Source organism: Pinus tabuliformis, chromosome 4_2 (genome assembly GCF_031772625.1).
Source record: "Pinus tabuliformis cultivar Carrire ecotype Pingquan chromosome 4_2, CPIR1, whole genome shotgun sequence".
In the NCBI taxonomy this organism is placed as follows: Eukaryota; Viridiplantae; Streptophyta; class Pinopsida; order Pinales; family Pinaceae; genus Pinus; species Pinus tabuliformis.
The window spans coordinates 749,125,934-749,137,404 of NC_142304.1; the positions used below are offsets into that span (position 1 = coordinate 749,125,934).

General features: G+C 31.1%; 1 pseudogene; it reads left to right on the forward strand.

The window, feature by feature from the left end:
- Positions 1-351: 351 nt before the first annotated feature.
- LOC149171763 (peroxidase 5-like) lies at positions 352-2,120 on the forward strand (annotated as a pseudogene).
- Positions 2,121-11,471: the final 9,351 nt, after the last annotated feature.

Below are 11,471 nucleotides of genomic sequence, written 5' to 3' on the forward strand. Positions count from 1 at the left end.
CCGTCCCAACGACGCGGCATATCGCCCGAGTACCCTCACCGAGCTTTTCTGCTTACACCAAGTTTTTCTGCTTACACAACATCCTATACATACTATAAATACATATGTATAGCTTCAAACCTTTATGAAAAACGCTACTTCTTACGACCAAAGCTCCATCCCCGGCGTCACTGAATTCTGTTTCCTTAGGTTATCGATAAAGCATTAGCCTCTTACTTGTGTTACCTAGGCGCAAACTTATTTTTCTTCTGGGATTTCCTATTGGCTCTACAATTATTATTTACTGACTATCTAAGTGTTTCTTCATATTCAAACCGTGATAGTGCAGTTTTCATGAGTATTGAAACGGCAATGGCGAAGACCGATCAGTACTCGGCCGTTCTGGCTATATTGCTTTGCGCCGGTTTAGCAGCGGGTGTTAATGGGGCTCTTGAAGTGGGTTTCTACGATTACAGTTGTCCAAAAGCCGAATCCATTGTGTTCGAGGTTGTGAGAGATGCATTCCTAAACAGTCGAGAAGTAGCTCCTGGACTCATCAGGATGCACTTCCATGATTGTTTCGTCAGGTAGGCTTCAATATTCCATCATTATAATCGTATTAATATATCAACACCCAACAATTATGAAAATGCAAGTTTCCATGGTACTTCATAATGCTTTCTGCTATTTTTTAACATTTCACACTCAAGCAATATCAAAATATGTTCCTCTATCCCTATCTATCTACATACAAGTGCATCTGCTAATCGTTTTATGTTATCAGCATCTACTCCCAATCTGCAACTCAGTCCAATTGTAAAGCAATTACAAGTTATAGTGTGTTTCAATGTTGAAATAATGTGCGCTTTCAGGGATGCGATGGTTCTGTTCTCATCGACTCCACTGCCAACAACACTGCCGAGAAAGATAGTCCTGTTAACAACCCGAGCCTTCATGGATTTGACGTGATTGACACCGCCAAATCGAGATTAGAGACCATCTGCCCAAACACTGTTTCTTGCGCAGATATCCTAGCACTTGCTGCTAGAGATAGCGCAAAGCTGGTAAGCATATCACATATTGGAGTCGTTTGCTCGTGTAAATGCAGGCATGTTGAATAGAGTATCTAAACTATTTCAATATTCTCTCCTCGAATGTTTCAAATAACGTTATAAACGAATACAATGACTCTGTAGTTACCATTGTAAAGACAACGTTCAAATACAAGTATATTTACCATTTATATGATACCGAAGCAAGCGATAATGTGTATTCTAATTTAACTCAAGAACATATTTAATTACTATTAGCGGCAAAACAATGTTGAACAGCAAGTAGTTCTTTTATAATTGATTGCAGGCATCGCCATATCAATATCCTCTTGGGTGGGATGTTCCTGCTGGACGAAGGGATGGAATTATTTCGCTGGCTTCAGAAGTCCTGACAAATATACCTGCCCCTACCTTCAATGTAAGCCAGTTGACACAGAGGTTTGCATCGAAAGGTCTATCCCAGAAGGACATGGTTATACTCTCAGGTGCATACTCTTATGGTTGTGAAGTAAGATAGATCAATAAGATTAGATACACTAGAGTAAAACAGTAACCATATATCATATCAGGTATTAAGATTTCAATGGTTAGTAAAAATATTGTAATTTGTATATTCATCGCTGTAATTTGTAATGTTCATCCATGAGTGGGTCTATTCATGCAGGAGCACACTCAATTGGCGTCTCTCACTGCACATCATTCGTGAGCAGGCTCTACAACTTCAGCACCACTATTCCGACCGACCCGTCTCTTGATCCTAAATATGCTGCCCTCCTCAAGGAGAAGTGTCCTCAGGGAAGCCCCAGCAACAACATCACGACCGTGTTCATGGATCTTATTACGCCTGAAACTCTCGACAATCTCTACTACGACGGCCTTCTAAACAAACACGGTTTGTTTACCTCCGACGCAACACTGCTTACAGATCCAAACACCGCAACTGTAGTCAAAGCAAGCGCTGGGAGCTATAACTTGCGCACGTGGCAGCAAAACTTTGCTGCTGCCATGGTTAATATGGGAATGATTATCGAACTGACAGGCAACGAGGGACAAATTCGTCGTAAATGCAGTGTCATCAATAGCTCCTAAGCTAAGCCAGACGTGGCCCACAAATAGGATGGATGATTTCAATGGGATTTTTCCCTCCTCTCATACGAATGTGTTATTTTGTTTGCCTTCCTCTCTTCTAATAATATAATATGTTTGCCGTCCTCTCTTCCAATAATATAACATGTTTTCCGCAATCTCTTATATATAAAGTAAGGCGTTGTTTACTGATGCTATAAAGATTTTTTTTTATGTTTCCCTTGCTCTCTTATATAATAAAGTAAGGCGTTGTTTAGTGATGTTATAAAGATTTTTGGAGAACGCCGAGTGTTTGAATGACGCTGTAAAAATTTTTGGAGACTTTCGAGTATTGGGATATTTTTTTATATTGGAAATGAATTTAACACTATTCATAACACAGACTATTATAATTTAGATTTTTTTTTAATTTAGATTTTTTAAAAATTCTGCGAAATTTTATTACAATCATCACCAAAATTTTCATTATTTTTAATTATTTTTATGAACTAATATTTTCATTATTTTATGAACTAAATCGTAAGCTCTTTAGATTAAGCTATAACGGAATGGTTTTCCTAATGTATTTCTTTTCCGGTTATGTGATATACGAAGTGTAATGATTTTTTAGTCATGTGAATTGTAATGATTTTTTGTTCGTGTTTCCGTTGTGAAAGGTATTAGTCAAATTATTTGATCAGATATAATATTTTTTAATTAAAATAGATTTATTCTAATTATATTTATCTGGAAAAGGGGATAATTCAACTAGATATCGAACATGGAAGAAATTACATATCTCTATGATGCTAAGAAACATATAAACTAAATATTTTAATCATAATAACTCTTATAAATCCATCTTAAATTGAAATCTATCATATACATAAAGATAATCAATTCCTGAATATTAAACAATATTTAACATTAAAAAACAAATGATTAAAATATATAATTTTTTAACTATTAATATTTTTTATTTATAATCCACATTAAAAAAATTGTTATTAATATTTTCTTTAAATATTACATACCAACTCCATATTAAATACAATATAAAAACAACTAAATATCTTAATAATACAAAATACATCAAAATATAAAAACAATTAAATATCTTAATAATAAAAAATACATCAAAATATAATAATATAAGTTCTAATAAAAGAACAACACCAAAACCAAAACTTCACTATCATACGTATATAAGGCATCCCATGGCATGGAAGCAAATGTGTTTGATGGCACATTCATATGTTTAAATTCATAAAATGTGTATGAACGTCGTAAAACTATCTATAAGTGAATTTGGAATTGCAGCGTTGATTCATTTCGATACACGATTCATTTCAATAAATGAGGGCATACCATACATAGGATAATAAGATGACATGGTTTAGTTTTTTTAAGTAAAGGGAAAGGTTTTATTAATCCATGAAAATGTTATATTTATGAGTGTATTGTTTACATTTTCCGTTATCTTTATAATTTATAAAAATGTTATATGTATAAATGTATTGTTTAGATTTTCCACTGTTTTAGTCTTACTAAATTTATTGATTAATGATATATATAAAAAAATTAACACTAAACTAGTTAGTTATAATAAAAACACTAGCACATTAGTGTATTTATATTATAAATATGTTCCAAATAGTTATTTTATTTTCTTATAAATCTTTGTTACAAAGGCATGTGATAGTCACGCACCAATGCATTGTATCTCGTGAGAGCATTAGATAAGTTACCCTATTTTCTTAAAAAGTGAGAGTTGTGTTTTTTTATTATGGGTCATGGCGAGTGGTGAACCATGTCCGTTAAGGACAAGTTTATGGGAGTCATTAACGATGCACTGGTGTCGGTGAGTTAAATTATTTAGTTGTGGTGGATTCGTTATTTTAGTTTTCAAAACTGGAATTTGAAATTTTTTAACCATGAGTACATCTTATAACTAGATTTATGTACATATATTGCTATGTAGGTTTTTTAGTAAATTAATTTTGTTCGTTAGTAATACATGTTGTTTGTGTATTAAATAGTGATGTTTTATGTTTTAGATTTAGTATCAGCATTAAATATGTTATTATGTTTAGATGTGTATTCTATTTAATATGAGGGTAATATATGATTTTATTTATATTAATTTGGAGTTGTTATGTGTTTTTTTTTAAATAAAAATAAAATATTTTGTAAATAGTAAAGTAATATAGACTATAATCAAAAGGAAAAATAAATATGTATGTTGAGTTAGTTCTAATTAAAAAAATTATAAAACATCAATAATCCCAACTTCACTATGGCTATTTGATTTGTTGTTGATATTACAACCTAATGTGGTAAAAATATTTCACTCATGGTCATAAATAAAATATTTAGATGTCTACTTGAGCCAATATAATTTCATATTAATTTGAAAAGCACATAATTTAAAAACAAAAAATGTCAGTGAGATATTTAAATATTATACCTTTCAAAAACATTTCAACCCATAATTGAAATAAACTATTTGAAGGTCTATGTTAACTAATTTATGTCAATATAAACTTCATATATGTGTATGTATATAAAGAAAATGTTCAAAGAAAAAATTTTATTGTTGTATATCATAAACTATTTGAAGATCTATGTTAACTAATTTATATCAATATAAACTTCATATATGTACATGTATACAAAGAAAATGTTAAAAGAAAATATTTTAATGTTACATATAATAAAATATTCATGCCCAAAGGAAAACAAGTAATTGAAAGTTAGAAGATAGAAAAAAATAGTAATTCTTAATAGGAAATAAACTATTTGAAAATCTATGATAACTGATTTAAGTCAATATAAACTTCATATATGTGTATGTATACAAATAAAATGTTAAAATAAAATATTTTAGTGTTGTATATAATAAAATATTCATGCCCAAAGAAAATAAGTAATTGAAAGTTTAAAGTTTAAAAAAAAATAACAATTCCTAATAAGTATAATAAGAGCGAGATGTTTAATTCATTTAATATAAAATTAATATATGACATCTAAAATATTCATAATAATAAAAAAAATCAATTTGTGTTATCAATAAAATATTTTAACATGGAGGATTAAGTAATATACATCTCAATTCACATGTTATGTAAAAAAAATTAATGTCATATATGTATATATTATATCTACGGTTTTGAAAAAAGTATGCAATTGAAAAAATAAAATTATTATGGTTAAAATATTTGAAGTAGCATCACTATTTTATGTTTTGTTGCTTATTTAGTTTTTCTTTCTTTAGAATCCATCAAACATATTTTGGACTTACAAATTTACAAGTTTAAGTTATATATTCTATATAACACTCAGAAATATAATCTAAATAGTGAAATTACACACACATAGAGAGATGTAATTTTATTTTTCAAATTTTTCACTTTAAAAGAGGTTTGCACCTAAAGAGATTTTATCCCTCTATGTGCATGCTATATCCAGGCTATAATAGTTTTATTTTTCAAGAAAGAAAGTCCATACAAAGTCCATGATCTTATTATGACCCACAACTATCAATACATTGTGTTTATGAAGCATTCACATCTAGATGGTTTAGGCACGCCAATACCATTAGTCTATTTCACTTGAGAAACACTCCAATGCATATTTGATGACTTAAGCACGTTGTACGGACTCTTTAAAAAAAATGAAAAAAAAGGCCAAATTTGAGCCCAATTGAAAATTTAATCTAGTGCAAAAAAATGAGAAAGTAATAAATGATTGTGTCAAGAGGGAAATTTTAGAACCTAGTATGAGGGAATGTGTAAGGATTTCATATCTCCAATAGAATAATAATAAATAAATTAATTAATATTGACGCAAAAGATTACCTTATAGATAAAATATTACAATATAATTCAATCGACATAAATATTTCCACATCAAAGTTATAACATTTAAAAATATTTATTTGATGTAGTTTTCTTGTAAATTTTGTTATCGTGCCATGTAAAAGCATCATTAAATTTAATATTAAAATTAAAATATTATTATTGTTATTGTTGTTGTTGTTGTTGTTATTCATACTTCTATTATTTTCTTCTATTGAAGGAGCATTCAGATTATCCACAACAGTATTTATAATTTGTCGATGTTTCAAATCCCAAAAAGAAGGATCAATCATCACGACAATGCTTGGGGAAAGATGAGATAATACAAAGGAAGAGGGATAACTTATTTTGTTTTCATGACATTATTTTAGAAATTGAAGGTGCACTACTCTTCTTTCTATCTTTATCCTTGATTTTTTGAGTAGAGAGATGTTAATATTAAATCGAATATTAATATTAATATTTATAATATTATAATTATTATATTTAGTAACTTTGGATTAATAATTTGAGGAAAGGTTTACATCTTCAAGGATTTGACCCCTATCGGCACATGTTAGATCGAAAGTTAGATAGATCTATGGTGGTTAATGTGGGTTCTTGTTGTGTAAAGAGGTACAATTTACCTATAAAGAAAAAGTATTAATTATTTTCTAAAATAAGAAAATGAATTGAATCCACTAACTTGAAGTTGACTAACACAATGGAGCACTAAGACTGTGGCTCCCAAACATAAAGGACAAGTTCAATTCTTATGTGAATTATGTTAGGAACATATGTTGAAATGTAACAATGATATTTAGTTTGGTGAATTTTTTATAAACCCTAGCATGGTGCACCTAACAAAAATATACACCATTGTATAGTACTTTAATTATTCGATACCTCTCTTTTAAAAGAAAATAGAAATTCCTTGTTGTTAAGCCTTGCAATCGTTGTAAATTTCCATTTGAAACTTAAACTTTGATATTAATTTGTTTCCTTTTCTTCATAATTATTATTTTTAGTATAGTTAAAGCTTCTCAAGAACTATTTTTTATCATAATCTCACCTTAAATAAAGTTGTTATTATGATAAAATGAATCATTAATTTTCCGGTTGGAGACTTTATCATAAACAAGGGTTATGAGAGCATGTCGAGGATGGATAAAATTTTATGGCATTTGAAAATATACATGGAAAATTCAAGTGAGTTTGCCTCTAAACTAAGTAGATGGTTGCAGACATCATTCTCAGTTTCTTCAGATGTATATATCGAATTGATATCAAATAAGAACAATTTCAGGATCTTTGATTCTCAGGTTGTTCCTTATTGTAGACATTTTCTATTGTAATCGCTCTTTTGTGTTATAAAATAGACGAGTTTGACCTTGTGTGGGAAATGAAAAAGGGATGTAATTTTGGAGACAGAACAATGATTAAGTTTGGGTTGTAATTATTTAGACAAGATAGTGCATAGTTTTTATCATTAATCACAATTTTTATGAATTTCTCTATTGATGTCAGTTTCCTCTTAGACATGTGACTCATGGTGGTTTAGACCCGCTTCCTGGATGAAGCGTTGTCTTTCAATATGTATGATTAATTTAGTAAAATTTCTTGTTACTTTCACTAAGTTGATTGATCAATATTCTTTATTATATTTCTCTTAGGAATATTATTTCCTTAGTTACTAATTGTCGTTTCTCTAGTTGGGATCATTATTTTCAATTGTTGTTTTAAAAATGTTACTGAAATCTCGATAAGTGTAGGGTTATTTCATGAACAGTTAGAGTAATTTTATTTTTATATTGAAAAATTATTAGCTTTTCTTAATTAGGATTTTAATTGGTTGTGTTTTTAGTCACACTTCTTTCCAGAAATAATTTATTTGATTCAATGAGTATTTTACTCTTTAATCAAGTGTCTATTTTTCTTTGTTGGGCTGGACTATAGATCATTTTAGGACCAATGTTAGCTTATAGAAATATCTTGCATAAATGTTGTCGATTTCCTTGAAATAAAAAGATATATACTCGGGTTGATATTAATGTTCATACTTGATTGTTATTTTAAAATAATTTAGTAACCCAACATTTTGGCATCATTGTGAGGGAGGTTGTCAAAAGATAGTGTTATTGTGCTAATTTTTGGTTATAGATGCAAATATGATTCCTTGGGGGTTTGAGATTAAAGGCAAAAGGTAAGAAATTGCACATTCACCCTGGTAGAAACTTGTGGTGGTGTCTTCCCTTGATTGGTAGTTTCAGGTCATTTAGTATGCATGACTAGGATGAAAATAAAAGGTAGGAATCAGAAAGAAATAAATCCAAAATATGTTTCAACGAGCACTAAAGCTTAGGGTTTAGTTGGCCTTAGACTATAAACCTTCATAGGAAAATTCATTCATAAACAATATTTTTATGCTTCAGTAGGAACTCGACCGATATCCAAGAAGGGCTCTAGGTTTATTACCCCTCTTGTAGTAGAATTATATGTTTCTCTTGAAGATGATATTCATGATGGAACTACGGGATTTGAGAAGAGTTTTCAAGCCTCATTATATGAACATCCTGATCCTTTTGACAATAGTGAAGGGTACTCTTATAATTTAAAATAATGGAGAGGTGAAATGAGTTATTCACACTTTCAACCTTCTGAGCAAGATCCTCTTGTAGCACCCTGTGAAGGAAGGAATTGAAATTCCTGATTTGAGCAAAGTCATAAGGCCTAGCCAAGGCTTAGAGTCTTATCACCACACCAACCATTCTTAGTTAGTACCCCTTGATTTTGGTATTCACGTGGGATACTAGAAAATTTATGACCAAATGGGAGGAAAGGTGTCAGCCATGTAGACTTCAATGATAGAGTTTTCTATTTTTGATTCACAAGCCAATGCACCCATGAAAGTTATTCCCCTTCATGGTCTTCCTAACATTCATGTGTTGGCCTCAGAAGACCCTGATGTGTTCTCCTTTGAATTTGATGTGTTTTTCTCGGGATATGAATACACCACTAATCCCTAAAAATTGAAGTTATTTGCTTCTACTTCAAGGGAGTAGCTCTACGACGGTTTATTCGCTTAAGATATGTCACTGTTATTTCATGGGATGTAATTAAATAAACCTTTCTCACCAAGTACCACGATTATTTTCAATCCATGGATTTGAAAGAAGATATATTTTAAATCACTTATAAAGAAGATGAAACTTTTGAATAATATAGAGAGATGTTTCAGTATAATCTATAAAAGGTCACCTTATATGACGGTTCCTAAAGAAGTACCGAAAACTTCCTTAATTAGAGGAATGAAGGATGAATGGTTAGAAACACTCAATATATGTGGTTGGGGGATATTTCTCACGAATATTATGATGATATTGTTAAAATATGTATCAATTTTTCCAATGGAAATGCAAGAGGTAGACATGGGTACGTGATCCTCCAAGCATGAGATAATAAGTTTATAATTTGTTAAAATATTCTAAAATGGATATATTAAGCACATTGACTACACAACTGGATGTTTTAAAGGTGAAACAAAATCAAGTTGAGACACAATAAGAATTAGAAATTTTATGTCCTTATTTCCAATAGAATCGTGGTCGTAAAGAATGTCCATTGGATGCAATTTAAGTCTACGCTATTTATGCAAAGGAACATTCAATTAACCATTTTCCATCTCTTCCCCATTTTTTTTTTTTTTGAGGAAGCTAAGGAGGAACCTAAACCAGCAAACCTTGTGAGTCAACGACGACATTGGAAATCCCTCCTTCTAGGTATGGCCTAAGATCCTTATATGTTTTTTCCTCGTCAATATAACCAACATTAATATTCTAGTCACATTGGCAAAGTCAACAATACCCTGGCACATCTTGGAAAACCTAACATTATGCCTAACCATCATGTTCAAATTAACTATTCCTTGAACCCTCATGGAAAAATAAAAAATAATCTGGGTCGCTCTGGAAAAATCCACAAAATTTTTCATATCCTTCTCAATGACTGAATCAAATTGGTCAAGGGCAAGTATGTCCCAATAATTGGCAATGACCCTCTAGTCCTATTAATCAATCATTATGAGTGTTTCCTCGACCACACCCAAAACCACAATCACCACTCTAGTTACCTTCAAAGGCTCCACCACCGCTACATCCATAATTTCGCACACAATCGAATCTAAATCCAAAAATGGACCTCTATTTTTCTTTTTTGTAAGCTTGGTAGGGCTACATCTTCGTCATGTCCAATATATCAACCTGATCGGGGCGGGCAATTGAACCAATGACTTCACATCAAGGAGTTCTTTAACAGAGGACCCAATCATCATCTATCTAAGGCCCCGTGAAGAGATCTATACAACTTTCAGAAATTGTTGATACTTCAAACTGTTACCCACCTCTCTGGAATGTAATGAAATTTAAAAAACTTTCTAATAAGTCTTGAACCATCAGAGAATGAAAAACATAATAAAGAGCATAGTCGACCCAAAAATTATTCAACATTTTTAGCTTATGGTTGGTGGTTAGAGAAATTTGATGAACCTACCAAAGATCAAAGAGTAAGTAAGGTTATAGTCGGTGCTCCCTCATTTCCATAAATATTCACTGCAACCAATCAATCAATGTATCCCAAGTTTGATTTGATAGGAGGATTGAACAGTCTCTGTGTTAAAATTCCCCTTCTTCAAGTCATGAAGGATGTGCCTATTTACAAAAGAACATTTAGATAGTTATTAATTAGAAGGCCTAGAAGAAAACCTAAGGACCCTCCTACTATTCATGTGGTGGGAAATGTATGTGATCTGATTTTAGGTAAACATATTTCTATAAAATGTGATGATCCTGAAGATCCTATAGCCACAACTTAGGTGCATGGCATTAGCTTCCTAAATAATTTGGTGGATCTAAGATCTACCATAAATATTATAACACTTAAATTTTGCACTCTTGTTGGATTGGATACACTAACACCAACACCTATCACGGTGGAACTGGACGATGGATCTAAAATTAAACTAGAGGTAGATCTTAAATATATCAAAGACTCTTGGAAATATCTAGTTGATTTTCTAGTTATTAATCCTAAATATAAATTATAAGGACATCCCCTTATATTAGGCAGGCCTTGGTTTGCCACTGTTGATGTGTATATTAGATGTCGAACTAGGAACATGACAATTTCCAAGTGAACTACTACCAATAATATTACCCTTTACCCACTTGCAAAGCACAACATGGAGGTTGGTACCTTGATATGGTTTTCTCTTTATTATAAAAAAGATCATTTATGTCCCATACTCACTATTGATAAAGCCCTTACTTTTAATGAAAGATTGAAGACTACACCATCAACAACTTCTTTAGTCAACCATCTACTATAGAATATCAAACTTGTCAAATACTTGGAGTTGTATTAGAAAATAAAGCCCAAGGTGTTCCTATGGAGGAATCTACTAGTGATCAAATTCCTACAACGATAGTTCATAATAGCTTCCCTATTGAGATTGAGCCTGGTAAAATGCTAAACATTAATGTTG